This window comes from Temnothorax americanus, unplaced genomic scaffold (assembly GCF_048541705.1).
Source record: "Temnothorax americanus isolate GAGA-0224 unplaced genomic scaffold, ASM4854170v1 Scaffold34, whole genome shotgun sequence".
NCBI lineage: Eukaryota > Metazoa > Arthropoda > Insecta > Hymenoptera > Formicidae > Temnothorax > Temnothorax americanus.
In genome coordinates this window covers 344,618-368,861 of record NW_027509485.1, presented here as the reverse complement: position 1 = coordinate 368,861, position 24,244 = coordinate 344,618, and the positions used below count along the sequence as shown (strand labels likewise).

Here is a 24,244-nt window from a genome sequence, read left to right as displayed (position 1 = left end):
GAAAGCAATCTCGAGAATAGAAAATATTTATAAACTGTGAATTATATACTTTTCGAAAAATTACTCGTTTTGATCAATTTCAACCGCGCTGTTGATCCGGCCGAACTCATTAATCCGCCATAATCTCGAACAAACAAGTCCATCTCCCTCCTGCTTCTCTCCTCCCTTCAACGGAACGATCCCACCGCCGTCGCCTTATCTTCTAGCAGAACGCGAAAAGTGCTACAATACATTGCCACGTGCGACGCACGTGGTCTGGTTTTCAGATTCCTATCGTCTCTTTATTCTATTTGATATCGTGGCGGATAAAAATCGCCATGTGATTCATACTGGGGAACGAGATCCCTCGATGAGCTTGGAGTGGGTTCTTCCTTAATTAATATCTCGGGACACCGAATCGATACCTTCCGGGGAGCAGCGAATTATATATTATCGCAAATCAAGTACACGTATTTTATGAATTCGAAGGTAACCCACTGTTTACCGAAATCAACTTTATTTTCGCACGGAAACTAGATGATCTCTCTCGTTGCGACATGCAACCACATTAGTGGTCATACAATCTGTATTAAACCCTGACCTTGCCACGATAATGAGTCTAATTTTTGAACGTGGTTGTGTATAATCTCCCGCTTGTTCCTCGAGATTTTCTTTTACTTTCTTTTATTCTCTCGCGAAAAGTTTTTAGCAAAAGGCGCAATTTAGAGAAGCTGGAAGTTTTAGAAACCAATAATTCGGACAAACGTCTTGAATTGCTATTGAGGAAGAAGATTCTAGCTGAAACATCTTTCTAGTCTGAAGTAGAGACGGATCAATATGTGCATTCACGAATCTTAACATATTTCCGACGGGCAAAGGTAACTTCCTAAATAAATTGCGTGCATTCCGGCTATATTGTTTTGCTTTAAAATATTTCCCAAAGTTCAATAGAATGTGCTAACGACTACTGCACTGCAAATCCAAGTGTGTTAATTTTTGCACGCATAAACATTTAAAAATGCACTTGACCGAAGCTCTTTTTACATGTTTCTTCATGTGTTAAATTACGTCATTTAAGACTTTTAATCGTATTAAATTAAGAGTTAATACATTCAATCGTGATGACGTGATTCAAAACGGAAAGAAATGTGTAAGAAGAGCTTCAGCTAAAATAACACTTTGACTTGCAGTGTGTAATGGAATTATGTTAAAAAAATTTATTTACTGTTCTCGACATTTCATATATTATCATTTGTATCCGCACTGAAACCGGAGGAAAAATGGGAATCTGAAACATTTATTTTTGTTTTTAATTGGTTCAATTTTACGTATATAGGTTGCAAATTTTATTTTAGTGATACGGGAAAGTTAAATAAATCATCGTGTTTCAAAAATTATTACATTTTTTCTCAAAAAGAGGTCATCTATGTAAAAAAAAAAAAAAAACCGAGTACTGCGCTTTAAATTCTTGTACTTCTATGTATTCGCGAATCCCTCGATTTCCTATACTGCAGTCCCTACTAGTACCGAAGGTGCGATAAGAGGTCGTCATTGTGGACGAGATGGTTAAAAACAGCCGTATTTTTCCGCGCGATGCACTGAGGTATTCCTGAAAAAAAAAAAAAAAGTACGCCATGATCGGCACCGGGCCACGATCACCATAGAATCGGTCGATGTTCACATATAAGTTGGGGGCCCCAAGATATAACAGGAAAAACAGGTTTGTGGGCGTCCTCCAAGAGCTACCTGGCTCTCTTCTCGACAAGTTCGCTTCCACCGAGGGTCCGGTCTACTTCTCTTTTCTTCCCTTCGGGATTATCGGCTTCCTTCCCCCGGTTCCCTTGACGGCCGCCCACAACCTGATCCTCGATTCCTGCGGAAGGGATCGACGAAACAGGAAGGCGAAGAGGCGAACGAAGAATGAAGAAAAACATGTACGAATATACGCGCCTGCGCCCACGCGAAGCGCCTTTCTTTTGCAGGCGTGTTTACACGACCGCAGAGAGACTTCCTCCAAGAGTGCGCACTTCATTTCGAAGCTCCCGCGATACGTTTATAGGAGCGATAAAAGTAAAAAGCGTTGAAGATTCATCTCAAACTGTTTAAACTCAATATAGTTTCCGAAGAGTGCGCGCTAAATTTCAAAAGTTGCTAGAAAAAAACATAATAGAAATAAAAATATCTTGAATTTAACACTCATAAAACTTCGAGCTTAATTGTTGCAGTTTTTCGAACATTTAATTTCCGAAACTTCTTTATATCGAAAGAAACTTGTCTTAAAACTTTTATTTCAAAACCTGTTCATTTTATCGATGAAATATTAGAGACGGAAATACCGTTTCGCATTATATTAATAAAGCTGAAAAGAGACGTTTAATTTTAGGTGATTGATTTTTCGATAATAAAAAGCGACGATTTTATTTTTTAGTTCTTTTTAATTCTTTTCTCCACAACGAATGTCTATATTGTAGTATGAGAAATTGACTACGTCAATATGGATATGATAAATTCATAATCTAAATATTTTTATTATTCGTATTAATTCAAACATATATTACAAAAATTTAATACTAATAGAAGCTTGCTACAATCAAAGTATAGACGATGGTATCTCTTCTATTAATTATATCACGTAGAACTATAACGCTTAGTTGGTTGACTTTTAATAACGATCGTTTGAAAGTTCGAAAGAACACGCACTTGCCACTTGTTTTCCTCGAGTGGATTTTATTATAGTTTTCAAAGTTTAACGATAGCTTTGCTAAAGAATTCCAATTGCGCGACTTGCTGTGCTGGAACCGTAACATCTATCTAAAATCTAATCTTTATGACATACGGCAAAATTCTAAAGATTCAGATATATGCAAAATAGCCGAAGAAAGGACGTTATCACGAGAGAAAAAGGAGGGTTCGCGATACCGATTATTTGTCGCTTCTCAGATAGCACCCGAATATCCGGAATGTTTATATGGACGTTATATGGACATTCACGGGATATCGGTCTGGCTCGCAATTACTTTGACCGTCTGACAACTATCTTTTGTTAAATTTCAACGAAGCCTCGTCGAAAGAGCGTCGTGCATATTTATCTCCGGAAAAGCAAGGTTTACACTTGTGTCTAAAACATCATGTGTCATGATATAAATCTGCATTTTGAAAGGACAGAGGACACAAAGGAATGTAGACGCTTAAAAGCATTTCAAAGTAGATCATCACCCTTAATTAAGCAAATCTTTATGAGTTTTTGGTTATTTTAAGTTCTTTATTTTACAAAAGTTATCTAAAATCTATGACACATCATGCAGAATATTTTTAAGATCGAAGCATAGGAAATTGTATCGACAGTAAGGTTGGAAAACTTTCTGACATTTATTAATGAGTGCATTAACCCTTAAAGTGTATGCGTTTTTTCGGTACCTTCTAAGTGTGTACGGGAGTCTGTCACATTCAACGCTATTTTTCCCTACCTTAAAGTACTTTAAAAAATTCATGAAACATCTGTCTACATTGTAGTTGACGATAGTCATTTTATAGTAATTTTGATAAATATTGTCTATTTAATATCTTCTAACAGGCTCTTCTTGAAAGTTTTACGGTTACGAGCAGATATCACTTTGGCTCGGACGCCGTAGAACTACGTATACACGTTAAGGGTTAAATATATTTATAAAAAAGTATTGTATAAGTAATAAATATCGTGCTATTATATTAACACATATTATTAAGTAACAAATTTGTGCTATTATATAAAAAAAAATTTTTTTTGCGATCATTTATTCCATATTCTGTAAAATTTGGATGGAATTTCACATATGTATGTCCATTATAAGCTAAAATACTAAATCGGCTTTTGAACCCCCAGTGAGAAAGAACTAGCTAGCCGAGTAGCTAGCTAATGTTGGATCTTTTTCTTCGTAAATATATAAAAAGGACCCAACTAGGATTTAGGCCATTTAGGGGTTCACATTGGGTCATCGTTCGCGTAAACAGGAAAAGTTCTTTCTATTTTTTTAAATTTTAAATGTAATAATCAAAAATTGGGTGGATTTTTAAAATTTTATGGTGTCAGGACAGATAAAAAATAACAGCCCTAAAGCTCAGGGGAAAATACAATTTGTTGACACAATGTGTAAACGATCGTCAGAGATGTAGGCCAGTCATATCAGACATCGAACCTTCCAATTACTCTTTTCAGGTTGCAATCACCATGAATCGCTTTGATTTAAGGTGCTGTAAGTGGGATTAATTTTGCTTCGCATAATTATTGCGCATTAAAAATGCGCGTTTTTTGTTGATAATATTGTTAATAACTTTTTAATGCGCATTAATTATGCGAAGCAAAATTAATCCCACTTACAGCACTTTAAATCAAAGCGATTCATGGTGGTTGCAACCTGAAAAGAGTGATTGGAAGGTTACCCCTCTAAATTAGTCTAATATGACTGGCCTAATGATGATAAATCAAACGAAGAGTAAGCTTAATAACTTTTTTTTTTCATAAAAAAGATGCAAAAATATCCGGTTCTCTCCGTGTTGAGCGGACAACAGTCTCTTTCCCCCCTCATCTCCCCGCGGTATATCTCGCGCGTGACGGGAATCACTTAGGTCGCGGTGCGGCCTCGCGGCAAGATGCAAGAGGAGCGTGAAAAAATATCGGAGATAATATCCGTTGCGTTGATTATTATTAAACGTTGTCACTTGTCCGCCGTGGATGTCCGCGCTTTTTTTCCACGAGCGTGATATAAAAAGGCGTCGCGCACCGTCCCTCCGGCACGTAGATCGGCGCCGCCGTTTCCACGAGGCGATGATATAAAAAGAGTCCCTTTGCGAGTGATCCTTGCGGATGATCGAGGATTAATAACGACAGGATGAACTTTAACACGCAGCTAGCATTTATCCCGCGGGCGGTTATCGTCGAAGCGAGAGAGGACGAAGCGATCGAGCTGGCGGCGTCGGCTCGGCGCTCGGCTCCTCTCTCGAAAGGCCAAGCCGCAAGTAAAGATCGATGGATCGATAGATCACGGTATCCGCGCGTTTGCAGTTCTGCGAGTCTCCTCCCTCCCGCCCGTCCTTTCCGTTCGTTAGCCGATGCTCCTAGGTGTCGTTTGACGCGGGGATTATTATTTATCGTTCTGTACGCTTGAGGAATTAATCAGAACTCCGCGACGCGCGTGGGAGACTCGGAACTCTGAAAACGATGTATGAAATTGACGCGCCATTTTTGCGAACGCTTTGCGTGTCACATGAGATGTTTCGTTACGTTAAATCGTCCGTGACATTTTTATAATTATATGTCTCTTATATCAAAGATTAAAATTAGAACTATATATTGTGAGGACTATAGATCAGCATCGTACAAGTTAAAAATTAATCTTTGGATTTTAATCATCTGTATTAAATATAAGCCAGTTATGTAAGAAAAATCTAAGAGCACGTTTTTAGTGGCATCTGATATTGAACGCTACTCTATTTTTTTTAAAGGAATAATTTATACTTCAAATCTTGAAACTAAGATGGAATCAATGCGTGTCAAATGTTCCCGAGATAGCAAGAATACTTTATGACAATATACATATCAAACATTTTTTTGCTTTCTCGCATAGAGCAAGTTGTTTTCGTAAAAAAAATTTTTTTTTAGTTGCTTTTGCTAATGTGTTCAGAATGTTCTAAAACGTCGAAAAATCGCTATTTTAAAAAAATGTCGGTATGTGTGTATGTGTGTATGTCTGTGCCAAATTTACCGAAATTTCTTATATAACTCCGGAACTGATCAACCAAATCTTAACGAATTTTATATGAAATAGGGATAGAAAAGACTGAAGAATATAATAGAATTAATAAAAATTGCTAATAATCAAGGGGTTTTTTAATAAAATTTTGAATTTTTGCAGAAATGTTTGTTTATGCTTTAAATTTCGCAAATTTGGAGATATCGATCTATTTCTAATTTTATTATATTTTTCAGTCTTTTTTCTACCCCTATTTCATATATAATTCTTTAAGATTTGGTTGATTAGACTCAGCTTTATATGTGATTAAAGGTCCCTAATTTTTAGAAAAATGTTTGTAATAGCTTTAACTTCTGTAAATTTTAAGATATTGGTTTATTTTTAATTTTGTTATATTCTTTAGTCTTCTCTATTTCTATTTTATATAGTTCTTTAATGTCGGTATTCATATAGTCGGGTCTTATATTCAAGTTAAAAACGAGATGCAAGTACTAGTTGCTCTAACTTCCGCAAATATTGAGATATCGGGCTGCTTCTTTTTTTTTAATCAATAGAGTATCATTCAAGGAAAGTCGGTATTGAATTTGGCGATGATCGGTAAAGGGGTTTTTTGCAAGTAGAAACCTTTGCTCACAAAGCTTCCTCTATGAGGAAGCCAAAACAAATAGAGGAAGCTTTGTGAGCAAAGGTTTCTACTTGCACACTTAAAAACTATGAGGAAGCAATGTGCAGGTTTCTACTTGCACACTTTTACTTGTTTTTATTGCTATCGATTCGCCGAACGACGATGATTACTCTTCTTTCTCCAGATATTGGAAAGTGTCAGGCGTTACGAATTTCACGCGAAATAACCGGATTCGCTCGTGTTCTTCTGATTTCTGCTTGTAAGTCTGCGAGAGCCGCTGTTAGAAGTCGGCATCGGGACGCGGTCGATATAATTTCCGGTGGATATACATCACTGGGATTTATGGACGGGTTCGCTGATTTACCATGTCTCGCGTTAATCGGGATATTCTCCCGTCGATCGCGGAAGAGATCGCGAATCCACGATTTATAGTAGGCCTGGCATTGATTTTGCGATGCGATGCACGCGCTTTCGCGGATCTCTTGCTTTCGTTTCCTCATATTTAAATGTATGGATTGTTTTTTGCTGGCGTGAGGAAAAAAACTCGCATTTTAATTCTTAAATTAATTGAGCAAAATTATTATCGACGCTTTTGCGCGGTTTTTAATTAATTTTATTGAATGCATGAGATCCAATTTTTTTTGTATCGATAGGAACTTCGATGGGCAAAATTTAATTTAATCTAACGCTATATATTTATATTAGTGTATTGTGTTTCAACTTCTCTATTTTAATATTTCACGAGTACGTGTAAAATACCTCTTGAAATACCGAGTCGCGTTGCTGAAGGGTAGTACGTTCGAAAAAAAAAGAAAAAAATTAACAAAATAAAAATTTCTCTGCATAGACAGTTTTCATTTGTATATTTCATATTTTACCTCTCCGTGTGTGTGTTGAACGCGCGCGCAGAGTTTACGTAATTTCAACACAGCGTGTGTTCGACTGGCGTATCGGTGCTGATAATGTAAAACCAGGATCGGGAGAGAAAGTCTCTCCTTCGCCTTAAGGCTCGTTCACACGCGCTTCAAACACCGTGGCGAATGGCGCGGCGCGGCGCGGCGGTTCGATCGCGGGCGCGTAAATCCACGCAGGCCGAACTTATATAATAAACGATTACGGTAATACAACGGAGTTATGGCAATCTCCGGGCAGCCACGGCAGGCAGGCCAGGTAACCCAATTCCGTGTTGACCGGACATATTGGTGTTTGCCGCACCGCGCACACCGCGATGTCGGCCGAAGAGAAAAGCGCGACGCGCGCGCGCGCGCGAGGGAAGGTGGCCACTGGCCAGCGTACCGCGGTCCTCGCGGGATATTATCTCCATCGAACTGAAACGCGATCGTTGTTACCGGACCCCCTTCGATTTCGCATCCGTTCCGAGCGACGCGGTCGCCGGAGATTCGTTTCCGTAACACTTCGAGTTTGTGACTGGTATTTCCAATTTAAATCCCCCGCCGATCGTTTAACAAACATCGGTAAGCAAACACACTCGCGTTTGATTATTCGGCGTGTGATTTTATTCAGTGCGTTGTCTGATTTAAGTATATTAAAACGTCGATGATTCGCCCGCAACGCGTTTTTCAGCGTACACACTCGCGAGATGAATGCCCGCGTATACACGCGAACCGGTGGGAAATAAGCAAACCGCGGAGTGTAATTACGTAACGAGACAGGCGCAGATTGAGACGCTCCTACAACTAAGTCTTTTTCGCGGCGTTTGATAATAATGTACGAGAATTACGAGGAGGCGGGACATATTTATTTTGTATTGACATGTTCTACTTTATTATTTTGAAACTATGTTATATTTTATAACTGATAACCGCAGAAAAGGTTGTACGTTAAATAATAATTAGATTAGATTGATCTGAAATTTAAGGCATATACGTACGTGATATTATATGAAAATATAATACATATTTATATATATTTAATAATTAAATAATATTCGATACACGCATACACTGAGAAACCCATTTGTTGAATCAATCAAATCTTTGGTTGGATATGTGTGAGCAAACAATTTCTTTAGTTAATATAACAAAAAATTTGCTTAACATAACAAAATTTTTTTTGTTTTTGTTATGTAAACCAAATTTTTTGTTACATTAACTAAAGAATTTGTTTGCTCATATCCAACCAAAGATTTAGTTGATTCAGCAAAATGGGTTTCTAAGTGTAGAAACTTTTTATAGCTTTAAAATTAGTGGTAATTTTTAATTTGATGAATTGGCGTGTTTTTTTTCATGCAATCTTGTTAATATAAAAACCGAAAGAGCGAGCTCATTTTACGGACTGTATTATTCGATCTGGAATTAAATTTCTATCATTTAAGAGTGAACGGAAGTAATGAACTGATTGTGCAATAGGAAATTCGCTAATAAAAATTTAATTACGAAATTGCAGCTCATGATAATAAAATAAAAACGATCAATTTTTCCATCTTTAGACATTATTTACAATAATACGCAAAATTATATTTTATATAGCATTTGTTATATTTTTACTTCCGTATTAACTTGTACACAAAATGTTTAAATTTTCGTTGAAGCAGATGGATGAGATACATAAAGATTATCGGGAATTATTTCGCTAAATTAGTCGAATAAGTTGCAAGTTAATTTTCAAAAACAAGCGGATTAGACAAGAAGAATTTAATCGCGAATTCGCGAGGCGGTAAATTCATTTAGTCGACTCCGCGCGAATCCCGTTCTAATTAGGCAAGCGCGAAATTAATATTTCGAATGGCTCCCGGTGCCGTTTAAACGCACTACGTATAATAATTCGCGATAACGATCGAACCGTTGTGCAACATCGCACCGATAAGTTAAGAAATAGTGTTTCCGCACTGAAAACGTCAGGAAACATTATTCCACGGGGCATATCGCGCGCGGGAATCTGCTTTAATCCCAGTAATAATCGCGCGGCAAAAGCGAGCACCGCGAATGAGAAACGGTGGAAAGCGAGCTTAATGAGGGCGATATGCAATTTATTGCACCGGCACGGCGAAGCTGGTAACGTCGTCGTGGCGCCCGCGCCGGACGGGCCGCCGATGAAAAAGGAACGAGACCAGAGACGTGGAGAAATAGATACAGGAAGTTAGGAATCGACAGAGATGCATATAAAATGACTTATTCCGCTTCGGGAAATAAATTTGACTTCTCAGATGATGTAAATAGCTTAAGAGAGGAAGAAAGAGACGAAAACGGAGAGTGAAAGACAGAGAAATAGACAGGGGAAGTGGGAGAAAGGGACGGAAAAGAAGAACGAAATGAGCGACGTTGTAAGTAATCGGAGGAAACGCGCGTGGTAATCGCGGGCTTATTATGGCTGTTGAGCGAACGAGAACATAGATTACGAGCGCGTCGATTATAGCCTAACTGCGAATTGCTCTCGGCGGCAGCTAGTGCGCCTCGAGATGACTAATTTGTGTAATCGGAATCTGAAAAAAAGAAAGAAAGAAAGAAAATGTGCACGCGTACAAGGGCGACGCGTTTGGCCAAGCGCTGTACACGCGGTACACGTAATCATTAAAATGTTTACCTTATTTCGACGAGCTCTCCTGCGAGCGATGTTTCCTATCGATTAGATTGATTCGTACCACTGGCATCGTGCTTACGCTTGAACAGTCGATTACTGTATTCTTTTGTCTTTTATCTGTTCGAATTCCCTTGCTCTCGGCTTTCTTGCTATTTATTTCCTACATATATCATATACATATGTGTATAATTCTTATTAATGCCCTATTTATGAAAATGTTACTTTGAGCATGATTTTATATTATAGTCGTGTATTATGTGCTGCCTATAATAATAACTGTTATTATACTATCTATCAAACGACTCACTATGATTTTTGAGAAATCTTTTTGAATTTAATAAGGGAGCTTTCAAATATATATATTTATGAATTAGTCGGAAATATCTCGAGCTGTTTATATATAAACACACATTTACCGCCGATGCGATCACGGTTCACGGGCCAATTTAGCAACCTATTTCGGCAGTATTAATTTTCAGCACCGATAATGCTCGCGCAACTGGAATATTTTCTGAGAATTAGTGGAGAAGCAAATAGCAAAAATAATCGCGAAACATCCTCGTCATCGTCGGCATCGTCGTCTACTAAGCAGTATTTAGAATCCCTCCGTGGAGAGAGAGATGATCGTCGATCTATTTACGCGTTTCTGGACGTCTCGGAATTTTGGACGGCGAAATTAAGCGGCGGTATCGTCGTGCAAATTAAATTCCTAGGCGCGTCGACCGGCCGTAGCCAGTCTTCTACCCGCGGCCGAAGTAGTATAATTCGTCGTGCTTATCGATTGTCGTCGATTCCGAACCGGAATTCCTCGTTTCTCCAAGGAGGAAGTTTTGTTGTTGATTCAAAGCGATATACATCTATCGAATTAATAATCAACAATATCTGTCAAACTATTTTATTCACGCAACAGTAGTACCGGTTTGCTTCGGCGATATAATATTATTGATTCGCACCAGACAGCGATAATTCAGTTTAAGAGAGTAGCAAGCAGGAATCTCATACTTATTTCTTATCTTTTTAATCTCGCTATAATTGTCGTATAACGCGATAATATATTATATACCCATTTTTAACAGGCCTGGAACATTTTGTATAATCGGACCAGTCTGCGGCGGCGGATCTTCGTCATCGACCGAAGTTCGCGTTTCTTCCTTCCTGGCGCCATGCAGCGGGACTTTATCGCAGTGGTGAGTAATTCATCGAATCTGCTTAAGTTTCCCGTTCATTTCTCGCAATCGGCTTTCAGCGTCAGCTGCACAATTCCGTAGAAATTTCGCATGTATTCGCGTAACGTTGCGAAGCAACTTGTATCTATAAACTTTAACGAATCTTTACGCGCGTACATCGTTTTATTCGATGCACCGTTTATTACTAATTATATAGAAAAGTTTATAGAGCATTTTAAAACGTCGCCGTATCATAAATAAAATATTCAGCGTATAAATTCGTTAAGTGTAAAGTGTAATCTATATAAGAGAGTTAAATAGTAACCTTTTCACATTTGTTATTCGGATTCGTTTTCGTTTTTTTGAAGATGTTAGGTGGATGTCGTGCGAAAGATATCGGTACTTTGATAATATATAGATTTGAATCGTTTGCGCAACGTATGTTGTTAGTATAGGCTATATATAGTTACATTATTAATACAAATATCTTTTTAACTGCAGATATTTGTTGTCAATCTTTTTCAACATATTTATGTTTAATTTATATTAATTGCTAATTTTATTATAATAATTGTGCAACAAATTACATTCACATTGATACAAAGTTTTACGTTGCAATTAAACGCAGAATAGAATTGTGTTAACCGTTTACGTGCCATGCTTACACGAAGCTTAATTTGTTGTTATATGCTTCTGTAGCTTAAGGCATTGAAACATTGATGTAACGCAATGCAATGCGGTGGGTTGGTATAAGAGTTCGGGTTGTTAAATGATGAAGCTTTTCAAATCTTTATGCCATTTTTTCGCTATTTTTGAGAAAACTTATCGACTTATTAAAATTGTCATTATATTATTATCGATCATAGACTGAATTTACGATTTTTGTAGTAAAGTCTCGCTTTTATCAGAGACACCCTGTGTGATTTTCCTTCCTAACACTTACGACATGGGAGATGCTTATACATTCCCCATGGGGATAGCACGGGACGAACGAAAACATTTCCCCCATCCGTGGGCGACCGTGACGATTCGATTTTCAAAAGCCCGTCACGTAAGACGAGAACCAGACGAAGTTAGGCAACAAGTGGAAGATAGGTCCGACGGGAAAAAGAGGCAGGCAGGCCCTCGCGACCCTCGTTGAAGTTTTTCCTCTCTCCCGTCATCTTTTGTTACGTTCTATAGCAAGTTGGAGGCAACCCCCAACAACGGCGAGGTCGTTGATGCTTCTTCCTCGCGATGCTTTCCTCCACGTCATTTTACATCCCGCGTTCGAACGTCGTTGTATCCTAAATGATCTACCACGGTCCCTCCGAACGTCTGCCTCGAACGTAATTATTACGAGAATAGAAGACAAGAGTTAATAGTGACATAACTAGTCTAGACCGCGCACTTAGAGTATCAGCTTCTTATAGTTATCAAATTATATTTCCCGCGACCGCGTACGAGAAGCGTTTCCTTTCGCGAGAATTTTGCGTCAATTTAAAGATTATACCGTAGAATTTTATGAAGCTGAAAATTTAGAAAGCAACTTCTTAGGCAGTATAGTAAATCGATTGCGAAGATAAGCTGGTATATAAATATGCAGAAATCTTTCATAATAACTCCAACTCGGTGAATGAAAAAGTAATGTTTTTCATAGAATATAAAATTACCATAAAACCAATAATGCAACGCTATTTGATGACGGAATTTGCGATCAATATTTTGGACGAAATTATTTTCCAGACATACGCACACGATTTTGTTCGATGCAGATTCAAACGTCGGAGACATTCATTCTTAGTTTTGCATCCGAACTGACGAGTTTCGGTTCAGATTTTCCTTGTTTAATTTATCGGCGATGATCGGGCGCGCGAAAGAATGCCACTAGATGTCTCTTTTATTACAAAATAAATAATTTGTCGAAAGATCTTGAATCTTTCTTAAAGATTCAAAAAGATTGCATCGTTTTTTTACTTTAAACTGATTATGAAATGAATTTCATAATTCTCTATTTAAATCATAAATAAGATCACAATTAAAAATAAAACACTTGAAGCATCAGGTTTAATTCAGCAATGAAGCATCAGGTAAAATCAGGTTTAATTCAAACTAGTGCGAAGAAGTCTAAAACACTCTTAGGCTTATGTGTGTTGCACTTTTCGACTCGGCTTCTCCGCTTACTCGGCGCTTTCGATCCGGGGTATAATCAGGACGGGCGCGTGCATCCCGCCAATTGTGTGTCGAAGAGCGATGACGAGACCTTTACTGGAATCCGGTCTCTTCCTCTCTCTTCACTTCTCGGCGTTGCACCGCGACCGAAGGAAGAGCACAGCCTCTTCTCGAGAACGATTACGCCACCGTGCGCCTCTCTCGACCACACGGCCTGCGCCACGCCACAGAAGCATCTCGGAAGCCGAGAGGATGCACAAAGTAGAAAGGACGGAGAGTGGAGAACGCCGATGACGACGGCAGCGAGGAGGTGGTCAGAGGGAGAGCGCGGGGAAGGGTGTTCCAACCGTCGTCCCGGATGTGCAGCATCATTACACGGCATTCTTTGGTGATGCAGGCGTCCGAGATATATATATCTCTCTCTCTCTCTCTCCTTCTCTCTCTCTCTCTCTCTCTCTCTCTCTCTCTCTCTCTCTCTCTCTCTCTCTCTCTCTCTTTTGTGCTCTCTTCTTTGCGCGACTCGTACGAACGCGAAAATGCATGCGTAAACGGGCTGCCCACGCAAAAAGAGCGAAGAGATGGGGACCATCTATCGAGGAAGAGATCACTACACATGAGATCAGACATGAAAGATGAAGGAGCGATAATCTAATTGCATTTGGGAATCGGAAAATTTGAGAAAAGAAACGTAAATTTGAAAAGATGTAAAAGTAAAGAAGCTTATTTTTGTTGTTAATTTTGGAAACATTCGAAGCAATCGAATTGCTTGCCCTCATTTAATTCAGAGAGCTCGAAAGAAATATGTGATTTCTTAATTACGTTTCTTTAATATTTGATATAGCTTTTAATACTAAAATTATTAATAATTGAAGTATAAATTTCAAAAGGATCTCTTTGATGACGGGATCGAGTATCTCGAGTGTCTTTGCATTCTTCGGTCAGTTCAAATTACTGATGGCTCTTAAATAGAGATTAAACCTCGGATTAAACGTAAATAGTTTGTTGGCGAAAATATTCGATTACATGAATTTTACGACATAAATGCACGCGCTGAATATCTCCGACAAGTGTGTCGTATTACCGGGGAGTCGAATTACCGATTAAAGAGAAGACCCGCGCGTTCCAAGAAACTATCGCTTCCTCGATTATTATGCGAAAGACGGCATTAGTGTCACGTAGCGCGTTCACCCGTTTTCCGGGATACGGGGAGATACCTCGATCATCATTTATGCAAATTAACATTTTCCCGCTCCGGACATGGGCAAGATCGCGGTTGAGCGCCAAACGACGGTTTGCCAAAGCCAAATAAACAAGCCGTCTATATCTCGAAGACAGTATATGTCTGCACATTTCTTATTTATCGCAAATGAGATGCATGATACATTATACTGTTTTCGTACCGTTCTTCAATCCAAATTTAATTTATGCACATACTCTGTCAAAAAAAGTTTTGAAATATTTGTAATATTTTTATTAACACATATTAATTAATATACTTTTTCGTGACTATGAAGAAACAAAAGAACAATTTTTTCGCGTTTTTATTTACACATAAATAAATACCTATTAACTTCTATATTTGCAATAATCTCCTTCAATTTTTACATACGTTCCTATATTATACAAAGAAACGTTTTTATTCTCATGTTATATTCGCGGGACATTTCATTGAGGATTGAATCGTAAAATAGCCAATCCGCAAGTATCAAGGGATTGACTCATTGTCAGCAATTATCGATCGTCATTATATCGATGCCTTTCAGTCAAGACCCCTGAGATTTTCGAAAATTCTCTTCGAAGGCTTTTGGCTCGAATTGTCGGACAGGCCCGGGTCCCCGTGCGTAACATTGGACATGTTCGATCTCTCGAACGAATCGTCCTCGCGTCCCACAGGATTATAGGAGGGAGAAGGTAAGTGGCCTAGGAGAGGTAGCGGAGTGTATCGCTTCTGCGGGCGTGCATAACACGCACGTGCATACGCATGTACGGCGTACGCACACACCCACGCCCCCCTGGCGAACGGGCGACGAGGCGGCCGCGGCCCGGCCGGTCGTAGTACACTCGACTCGAAATCAGTCGCTCGTACGAGCACTTACGTTGGAGGTGGAGACAGAGACAGAGAGAGAGAGAGAGAGAGAGAGAGAGAGAGAGAGAGAAAGAGAGAGAGAAAGAGAGAATCGGATAGGAAGACGAGAACGAGCGGAACTGAGGTCCGCGGAGCTTCCTTTCCTTCGGACATGCCTGGCTGCCTCCTCGTCCTCTCCCACAGATTACGACCGACTTCTCCTCTCCCTCTGCGCGCACCTCACTCAACCTCAGACACACACTCTCTCTTTTCTTTTTTTCTTTAGCGTAACTTGGTTCTACATTTGTTTATCGTGATACCTATAGCTAATTGCTTTGCCACTAAATCTAGAGACAAATTTAAGTTGTGAACAGGTAATTGAAATATAATTTTAAAAATCTGTTCTTTTTTTTGCATAGAATTAATAATTATTTCTATTAAAATCCTTTTAAACTTTCAAATCTATTCTATGCAAACTTTCTGGGGGAATGAAGAAAATATTAAATTTTATCATATTTAAAGTAAGTCGGGAAAAGATGCTACTTTGTTAATATTTCGTTTAATATTCGATAGAAGATAATGTTTTCTAGTCGTTAACGTGAGATTGTTCATACAACGAGTGACATGCAAGCTTCTCCAGTTTTATTGTGTAAAATCTGAAAAATCTGGTAAGATCTGTTAAAACCAAGTGTCGATTTTTTTTCTCAAAGTATTCCTATTAAAGTATCAAATAACAGTATTAAAATAACATTTGAGTACGTCTTTTTTCATTAAAGTAACGACTTTCCTTTCCATATAGTGATGCAATGCTTTTGATCGGTACTGTGTATATTAGATTTTAATTTTTTAAAATATCGTAAATATTGAAATTGCTACAATATTCGATAAATGTATATTTAAAACAAAATTATTAATTTTTCTGTGAAATTGTTCTGTGAAACTTTACCAACTGTTAATAGTTAAATAATTTATTATTAAAAATAAATCAATATTTTTATGTATGTATTACATTTCATTTATTGAACGCTGCATATTTCTCACAATACTTGCATCTTTCTCCGTTATAGGTGGCATCTTTATAGAAGTAAGATGTCAGTTTTGCGGAGATAAATATATAATCAAATTACAACATTTTAACGATAACTTTTAGGATAGCTATTTTCAGCATTGCTGTGTGAAAATTTAAGTATTATCTTGCAAAAATTCCGAAGCGGTTGTGACTATTGATTTGTTCACATTTCTATATTTTTTTACTATGGCATCTTTCTCCGACTTATATATTGTATGTGACATTCGGTCATACATTTGCTTTTAGTATAACAAATAGCCTTGCTCTCTCTTTTTTCATTTATACACTTGTCTACTGACATGCAAACACGACGAGACAACGAAACACAGTTGCTAATATCGAGCGCGTAACGACAATGATCGCGAGACCATTAGGAACCTTCTGGCCTCGAAAGGAGGAACTACGTTGGACGCACCTACTTCCGGGACGCGCCATGCCTCGTCGCGCCTTCACCTGCGAAGAGTCCGTTCCACGGGTCAAGCCGTGAAAGATTCTTAGCTGTCCGACGAGAACTGTCGTACACAAAACTCTTGATCGCGTAAAGCGACTAAAAGAAACTAATCGGGCCATCATATATGCCGGTGTATATCTCTCATTTCGATAATACCTCAGCCTTGTGCAAATATTTAATGCAAATTATGGCTGTTTTATATGCAGTGCGCATTTTATATACATGGAAAGAACGGTTTTGCTGAAGTATCTAGCCAAAAATTTAGCTAGTGACAGATCTGAAAATAATTTTGTTGCACCATCAAAATAATTATGTAAGACGCTCAAACTGATTGTTAAAATATCAAAATTTCTTACAACACTATTATCATATTTCGGCAACCTAGTATAATTATTTTGATGGTGCAACAAAATTATTTTCAGATCTGTATATCTAGTTAGCAAAACCGTTATTTCCGTGATCAGTAACGATTTGCAGGAGATTGAAATTTTTACCGAATATTCGGGTCTTTTTAATTAACTTAGAACTAATTTAAATAAAGAAAAATCAATGAAGATAGAACTTATTCGAGAGAATCGCTCACTTTGTCGCACGTTATATCTATGATTACGTTTTTGGCGAATGTTCAAGTAGTTTGATGGTCGAAAGTTGCGAGTTAGTCGAGTTACGAATTAAAAGCTTGCTGAGCTGAGAGAGTTAGAAACTGGGGAAACTGGAGTTTGTGTACAAACATCCGATATGCGTTAAGCTTCTTAATATATGTAATAATCCTAGGCACTAAAACTTTCCCGTATTCGTTGTTGCATCGGAAATGACAGTATAGCAAGCGTGTGTACCTTTCCCATCGTTGCGGCTGATCGAGCGGCGGATTGACCGAAGAGGTATGGGCGAGGCGCGATGAAAGTAACGGGGTGATCGTAAGTAGAAACGGATCGTGCGTGCCATACGATAATACGCGATAGGTACGCAACAACAATGGGCTACCGTACCGCAGCGCTCGAAAGCGTCGCTGATGCAATCCGCAGCAAGTTGTGACACGCGCGAACACACACACAATGCAACGAGCGTCGCCGAGGGTACACATAAATCGCATACTTATCGCCCTCGTGTAGGTAGCCTTGAGACACCACGGCACGGTGGTGTAATGTGTATCGTATAGTTCAAAGATCACAATACCCACACAATGATTTCGTTCATGGTTCTTAGGTCTAACAAGTCGGACGGAACGAAACATTTCCAGCTTTTTATCGACTATCTCAATTTTCCGAAGACTCGTATCTATATAGGGATCCATTTTGTTTTAAACCTCATCAATCAATCTTTTGGTTAATTGATGATAATCCCAGGGATAGACTTATTGTTATGACGCGCCAAATTTTATCATATGTGATGTCTATTATCATCCCATTATGACTTGACAGACCTAAACTCGTATCTAAATTTTGGCATGTTTTTTACCTCACTTCAATAAAAATATTAAAAAAGTATACGATTTTTATCTCTGAAATAATAGAAAAGGCCACGCATAAATGGTCTCATCTACGTTGACGGTGGAAGAAAGGTTGGCAACAAATGGCCAGTATAAGTGAGCCGTGTACTGGAAACCGAGCCATGTTTGGGCCAGATGTCCTGCATCACTATATTTTCGAGTTCCATAGCAAAGTCAATTTACGGCGAACAACTGTTTCGAGAAGAAAGTTCGAAAAGTCGTTCCGTGTGATTTGAACTTTAGTACCGCGTGTCATTCCGTACGGTAGCGGAACCTTTCGATTGGCCGGGAGTCGATATTGCCTTAGATACCGTCGCGCACGGTGCACGATTTATTAATCCACCACGTGGTGCACACGCTCGTAAGATAATGCCTCGTATTCTCAGCGCACATTTGCCGCTAAGTGTGCCTGCCTGACTCTCATTTCGTACTTAAGTCGCGTGTCACGCTCATATTGTGTTAGACAAATTGAACGAAAGATCAGGCCGTCACGTTTAGCGGCTAATTGCACGGCGCGAATACCATTAAGCATGTATTCTTACCTGCATTTAGCGTTAAATGCGATCTTCCGATTCTGAGTTTTAACGCTTTTGATACGAAGATATCGTACAGCGTCAATATACGAGGTGAGAATCAGATAGACGTATTTAGAGTTAAAATGAAATTATTACATGCTATTACACATTGCGTGATCACGTTAAATAAAGATATAAATATAATAATCCAGAATATATACCTTTGTATACTCTCAATACAGCTCGACGATGTGTATATTAATTAAAAAGTGTCAAACAAATATCGAACTAATTACAATTCATATTTTATGAAAATTAGTTTTAATATGGAAAGAAATATTAAGATATTTGATATACCTAATAAAATATATTTTTGAAAGTAATACAGAATATATATATATATTTTTATATGTTAGTGGTCAATACAATTAAGTAACTAAATACGTAAGTTATATTTAGAAATATTCAGTACAACGGGGTTTATTCCAAAATAAACTGTATCTGAAAAAGTTTCTGTTAGAAGCGTGTAATCTTACTAAAGCAAGTAAAATGTAGAGTGATTAATATTTTTGTTCAACGTTTTGCCATATTTGAAATCTAAATTAGACATTCCGTATAGAATGCAAGTAAACAGGTTTGATCGCATTTTGACCACAAAAACTTGAGGCCAAGGTAAACAAAGTGGCAATTTAATACCAAAGTCAACAATGTTATGTGAGTTTAAGCTTTAACAACGAAAGTAGATAACAGAGAAGATCAGTTTTAGTAATCTTTTTAAATTTACTTTGACTGCTATTTTGTAATATTACGTTTCAATTTTATAGAAAAACATCAAATCCCTGATTTAAATATTAATTGTCAAAATAGAAACCATTAAAAATCAGAAATTCACTTTATGATTATACCAAAACATTGACTTTATATTTCACAAACAATTTACGACAAAATATTTTTAAATTTGGAACCCTTATATCTTATGAAAAATATATTTTAAGCGGAAAAGGATTAATCACCCATCAATTTATCGTAAATATACATTTAATAATTTTGTGCACGAGCATACTTTCTCCCACAATCGGCTTTATATGTATTTAAGCTATTTAGTACGTGAGATAATTAGGGTTTTTCGTCGTGTGTTACGTGTTATGCCCCCCGGGAAGAATCCATTTATGGCACTTTAGAAACGGTGACGTAAAGTCATCGACGAGCGGTCACCGTCGATCGCGGAAGAAGAAAACTTTGGACAACTACGTCATCATCGCGTCCCAGTCTTCGCCGACGAGTTCCTGTACTCCGTGGGGTTAGATAACAGCAGGAAGCCGATTCGGTTGCATAATATCGATGTTGCGCAATCGATACCTTCACCTTACGCGCGCTTTATATCGTTATGTCGAGAGAGAAAATCCTGTCTGGAGAAAGGGGACGGCGACGAAGGATGGTGTTTCGGATAGAATTTCGTCCAAAATTTAATCCTGCGCTGGTTTCGTAGAGATTATTGACATATGCTCCGTGCCTGACTAACTTTACGTGATTTGTTTTCTGCGACACGCGGATCACCCAGTGACCCACGTAGTATGTTCATTATATATAGTTGTTAAATAAATTGTGTTTCATAATAATTACAAAACTAAAAAAATGATTAATTATAAGAAAAAATGCCTAATGCGCAAAATGCAATGCAAAACAAAGCGAATACTTTATTAAATATTTATTTAATATTAACATTTATAATATATGAAAATACTTATTGACAATAAAAAAAAGCCGAAATATTAAACGGCCTGTCTGAACGGAAAGTCCAGCGTAGGGCGTATAGGTCGCCGGTAACCGACGCGATGTGGAACGTGTTAAGAAGTTTACGGAACACAAGACGCGGTAAAGTTTTTAAAGATGTAGGTAATTAAACGATAAAAATTGAAAAATTTGATATTATTCGATATACTGATTGTTTGATTTTGAAAATTTGATATTTGATATAAGAAATAAAATATTATTCTCTTTAGTTTATTGAATATACAATAGTATAAAGCGAATACATTCTTTTTTCTTTATTATATTGATAGCGTCTGAATTTCAATATTATCTTCGATTTCTTCTCGTCTTTGATGAGAGAGGATGAAATCATAATAACACATTTACTTATTGTTGAAACTTTATAATCGATATTGGTTTCTATTATACTCAGCGCAATTTTTTTTTAATATTTTTATGACGCTAACTGCAATATGCCGCATTTTTACATTTTATAAACAAAGAAAATAAAACAAAAATACTGCATCCCCAAACGTCAATACTAATAGCTTGAAAGCGAGTTATGCTTTCGAACGTACTCTGATGAATTTACCTGACAAATCTCTACAGTCATAAGCTTATTTATTGATTTGAACTTAAGTCAGATTGCATTATAAATGCGCATTACTTAAAATGTGATTATCGCGAGCTCGGAATGATTGCCGCTACTGTTAACGATGTTCAAACAGAGAGAGACTCAATTTAATACACTCGTATGTTACCGCACGATCACAATAGACTAGCTAATATTTAAGCAGCGCGGAATAACAGCGATACTCGAGTGACTAGAATGGATATTCGCGTTCTGCTTAAAATTCCGCTCGTTCTCGCCTGCTATACTCCGGTAAACTAACAAAGGTTGCGTTGGCGACCGCCCTGAATCTCTGATTCTTGCTAGGGATCGGCTCGAATTATCGCTACTTTCGTCGACCCGAAACAATATCGAGTGACTCCTTGGAAATCCCGTTACGTAAAATTCCTTACGTCGATCAATAATGGATCTTTTTTCTTAATTAAATTAATATTTTTTGGACCGTAAGATAAAAAGGAAACTTTGATTCGAATTGCAAGGTATGTGTCGGAGTAATTATGTTCGAAAATTATTTCGCGAAAGAGGGGGGCTGACGTTTTTTCTCTGAGAATAAAAGCAATCTCTTTTCTTGCTGGCAACTCGGCAACCGAGTGTCACACCCGAGCGAGCATTATTGATAGTGTTTTCTTTGGCGTGTCTCTCTCGAAGGTGGCATGGGCACGTGGGCAGCTATAGGCGTGTATCGATACGTTTCCGAGATATCATGTCTGTTGGAAAAGCCGAACGCGATGAGGTAATCAATGCGGGGAAACCTGCAGTGCTAATAACAAACGCACGCGTACGGAAAGCGGTGCGGAAAGCAGTAAGTTCGCTTTTTTTTTAACTGGAACGAGGCCCAGTCTCGAGCTGTCGAGTTGATATCGATTATCGAGCGTCAAAAGTCAGTTGCACATGTAAAACGTGTTAAAAATGCTTTTTTTTTGCGTAACAGAAGGTGAATCGAAGACCGTCCACGGATTATGCCTATCAAATTTGTCTAAAAAGTTATAAACGTGAACAACTACAAGCAGTTCAGTCATAAAATCATTACGCAAATGAGGACGTAACGGTCGTAACGAAGTCCGCGCTCTTGGAAGCGCCGCAGCTTTGCGAAACGTTCTACGCAATCCACACGTATATGTATATGAAATACCTATCGAGCAAGAATATGTCAACCACCGTTGAGATATCAACGTGTAGCATAAAGAGCGAGAAAAGCCACTTGGTTGCGCAACTTATTTAGCCTAAGTCGTACATTTCCGATGGGTCGTTTCAGAAAATCTTACAGGAACGGCGAACGAAGAATGCAAGAGAAAAACCGGAAACGAAGCGCGAAAAAAAGGAAGGGAGAGAGAAAAAAAGAAGTTACGGGTCAACGGCACACATCGGGCACGACGTAAATCAACCTCTCGATTACGCAACGTTGATTTATCGTCGGCGTTGGTCGCGCTCGTTAGACGTTTTTTTCTCTCTCTCTCTTTCTCTCTCTTTCTGCCTCTCGACCACGTGCGTTTGCGCAGCGCTCGCAGGTCGCGTGCACACGCATTCGCTCGCGTAAATATCGGTTGGTGTATGTACACGCGTCGTGCGGTGCATATACTTATGCCGGCGTGCACAGGCAATCCGCGTGCGGACAGCTAATCGGCGCTGTAACATCGTCGCGAATAAAAGAAGGCTATTAACGCGCGCCAACCAGCGTCGTTTTACTGCGCGTTTTGTTCCGGCTCGCCGCTGGTCATATGGATTTTAGCGTCTGCTGGTCATAAATAATTGTGCACACGGAAAAGTCGCGGGGGACTGTGTAACAACAAAATAAATGTTATTGCAAATTTATTCGCGTTAGGTACAAGTATTTCAGAATGATACAATTCAGTTCAAAGACTTCGATTCTTCTTTCGTTCTCTCGCTCTTCAACCCTTCATTCGTTGGGAAGAAATTATGAGTAACTCCGTTGCTAGTTGTTTTGTATTTAACGTGACATCTAAAAATTTCGCGAAACAGTTTCTATCTCGGTTCGGCCATTCAGATGTGAGCGCTTTTGTTTCGATTTCACGCAGAAATTCGCGGCGGTATCCGTTCATACTCTGCGCATGTGTGTAACTAATCACGTTGCAAAAAACGTACAAGGCAAGCGTTGTCTTTGATTTTTAATGCGTTGCTATAACCATCGGACGCGGGGGCTTTTTTTGCGAGCGATGCTGTTTCTATTCTGGTTCCGGCATCCGTCGTTTTCTAAGCGCTCGCGGAAGTTTCGCTGTCGTCGTTTTCTAGTTTTCTTTCTATTTCCTACGTTATTCTGTACTGTTTCGGAAACTGTTCGATATTACATTCTTGGGAAATGGATCTCTTTTTGTAAATCCGCTGCAGACGTTATCGATCCACCACCACCGGCCGGAATATTGTTCATTATTTAAACATGTCTATCGCAACGTCGAGATATAACGTTATAATTTATAATATTATGAATAATATTTTTTGAATAATATACTTATATTTTTTAAACAATAGGGAAATGAAAATTATTTAAAAATAAAAATAATTTATTACCACATTATCTTTTACATCTCAGAATAAAATCGCGCGCTAAATTGAATTTTATTTCCGATTCACTAAAATCACGCCGGAAAAATTCTTGATTTATCAAAGTCACTATAATTACATTTCATTTCTCTCGAGGCGTAAAAATTTGGCAGGAAGTAATGGAAATTACGTAAATACTTTCTCGATCGAGATAAGATAAATTGTATTCTTCAGATCAACATTAGATTTAATGTATGGCGTGTTCGCCGAGAATAATTTCGCACGAGAAACAGAGTATTCTCGATAAAATTAAATTAAGTCGATTGGTGAACGTTTTTCGTAATTATGTACGGCGCGGCGCGTTGTTGCGTACACAAGGTCGCCGCACTACCATTCGCATTTCGATATTTGAGCAGGCATGTACTTAGATAGTAGCGCATTTTATCTTCGTATTAAAACGCTCATTCTTCACAATCGATTAGAGATTTATCTAATCACGACTAATTAATTCTCGTGACTATACCGTTTCGTGGATGTTTCGGGCCTGCAATGTAGGAGTTCTTGAAGTTATATATTTCGATTT

At 38.3% G+C, this 24,244-nt stretch overlaps 1 long non-coding RNA gene across 2 annotated transcripts in view; it reads left to right on the top strand.

The window, feature by feature from the left end:
- LOC143901476 (uncharacterized) overlaps positions 1-24,244 on the top strand; it is a 130,265-nt gene that overhangs the window by 4,635 nt on the left and 101,386 nt on the right. For both annotated transcript variants that reach the window (XR_013258088.1, XR_013258087.1), the window contains exon 3: positions 10,950-11,060. This is a non-coding gene — a long non-coding RNA (uncharacterized LOC143901476). The remainder of the gene's footprint in view (positions 1-10,949; positions 11,061-24,244) is intronic.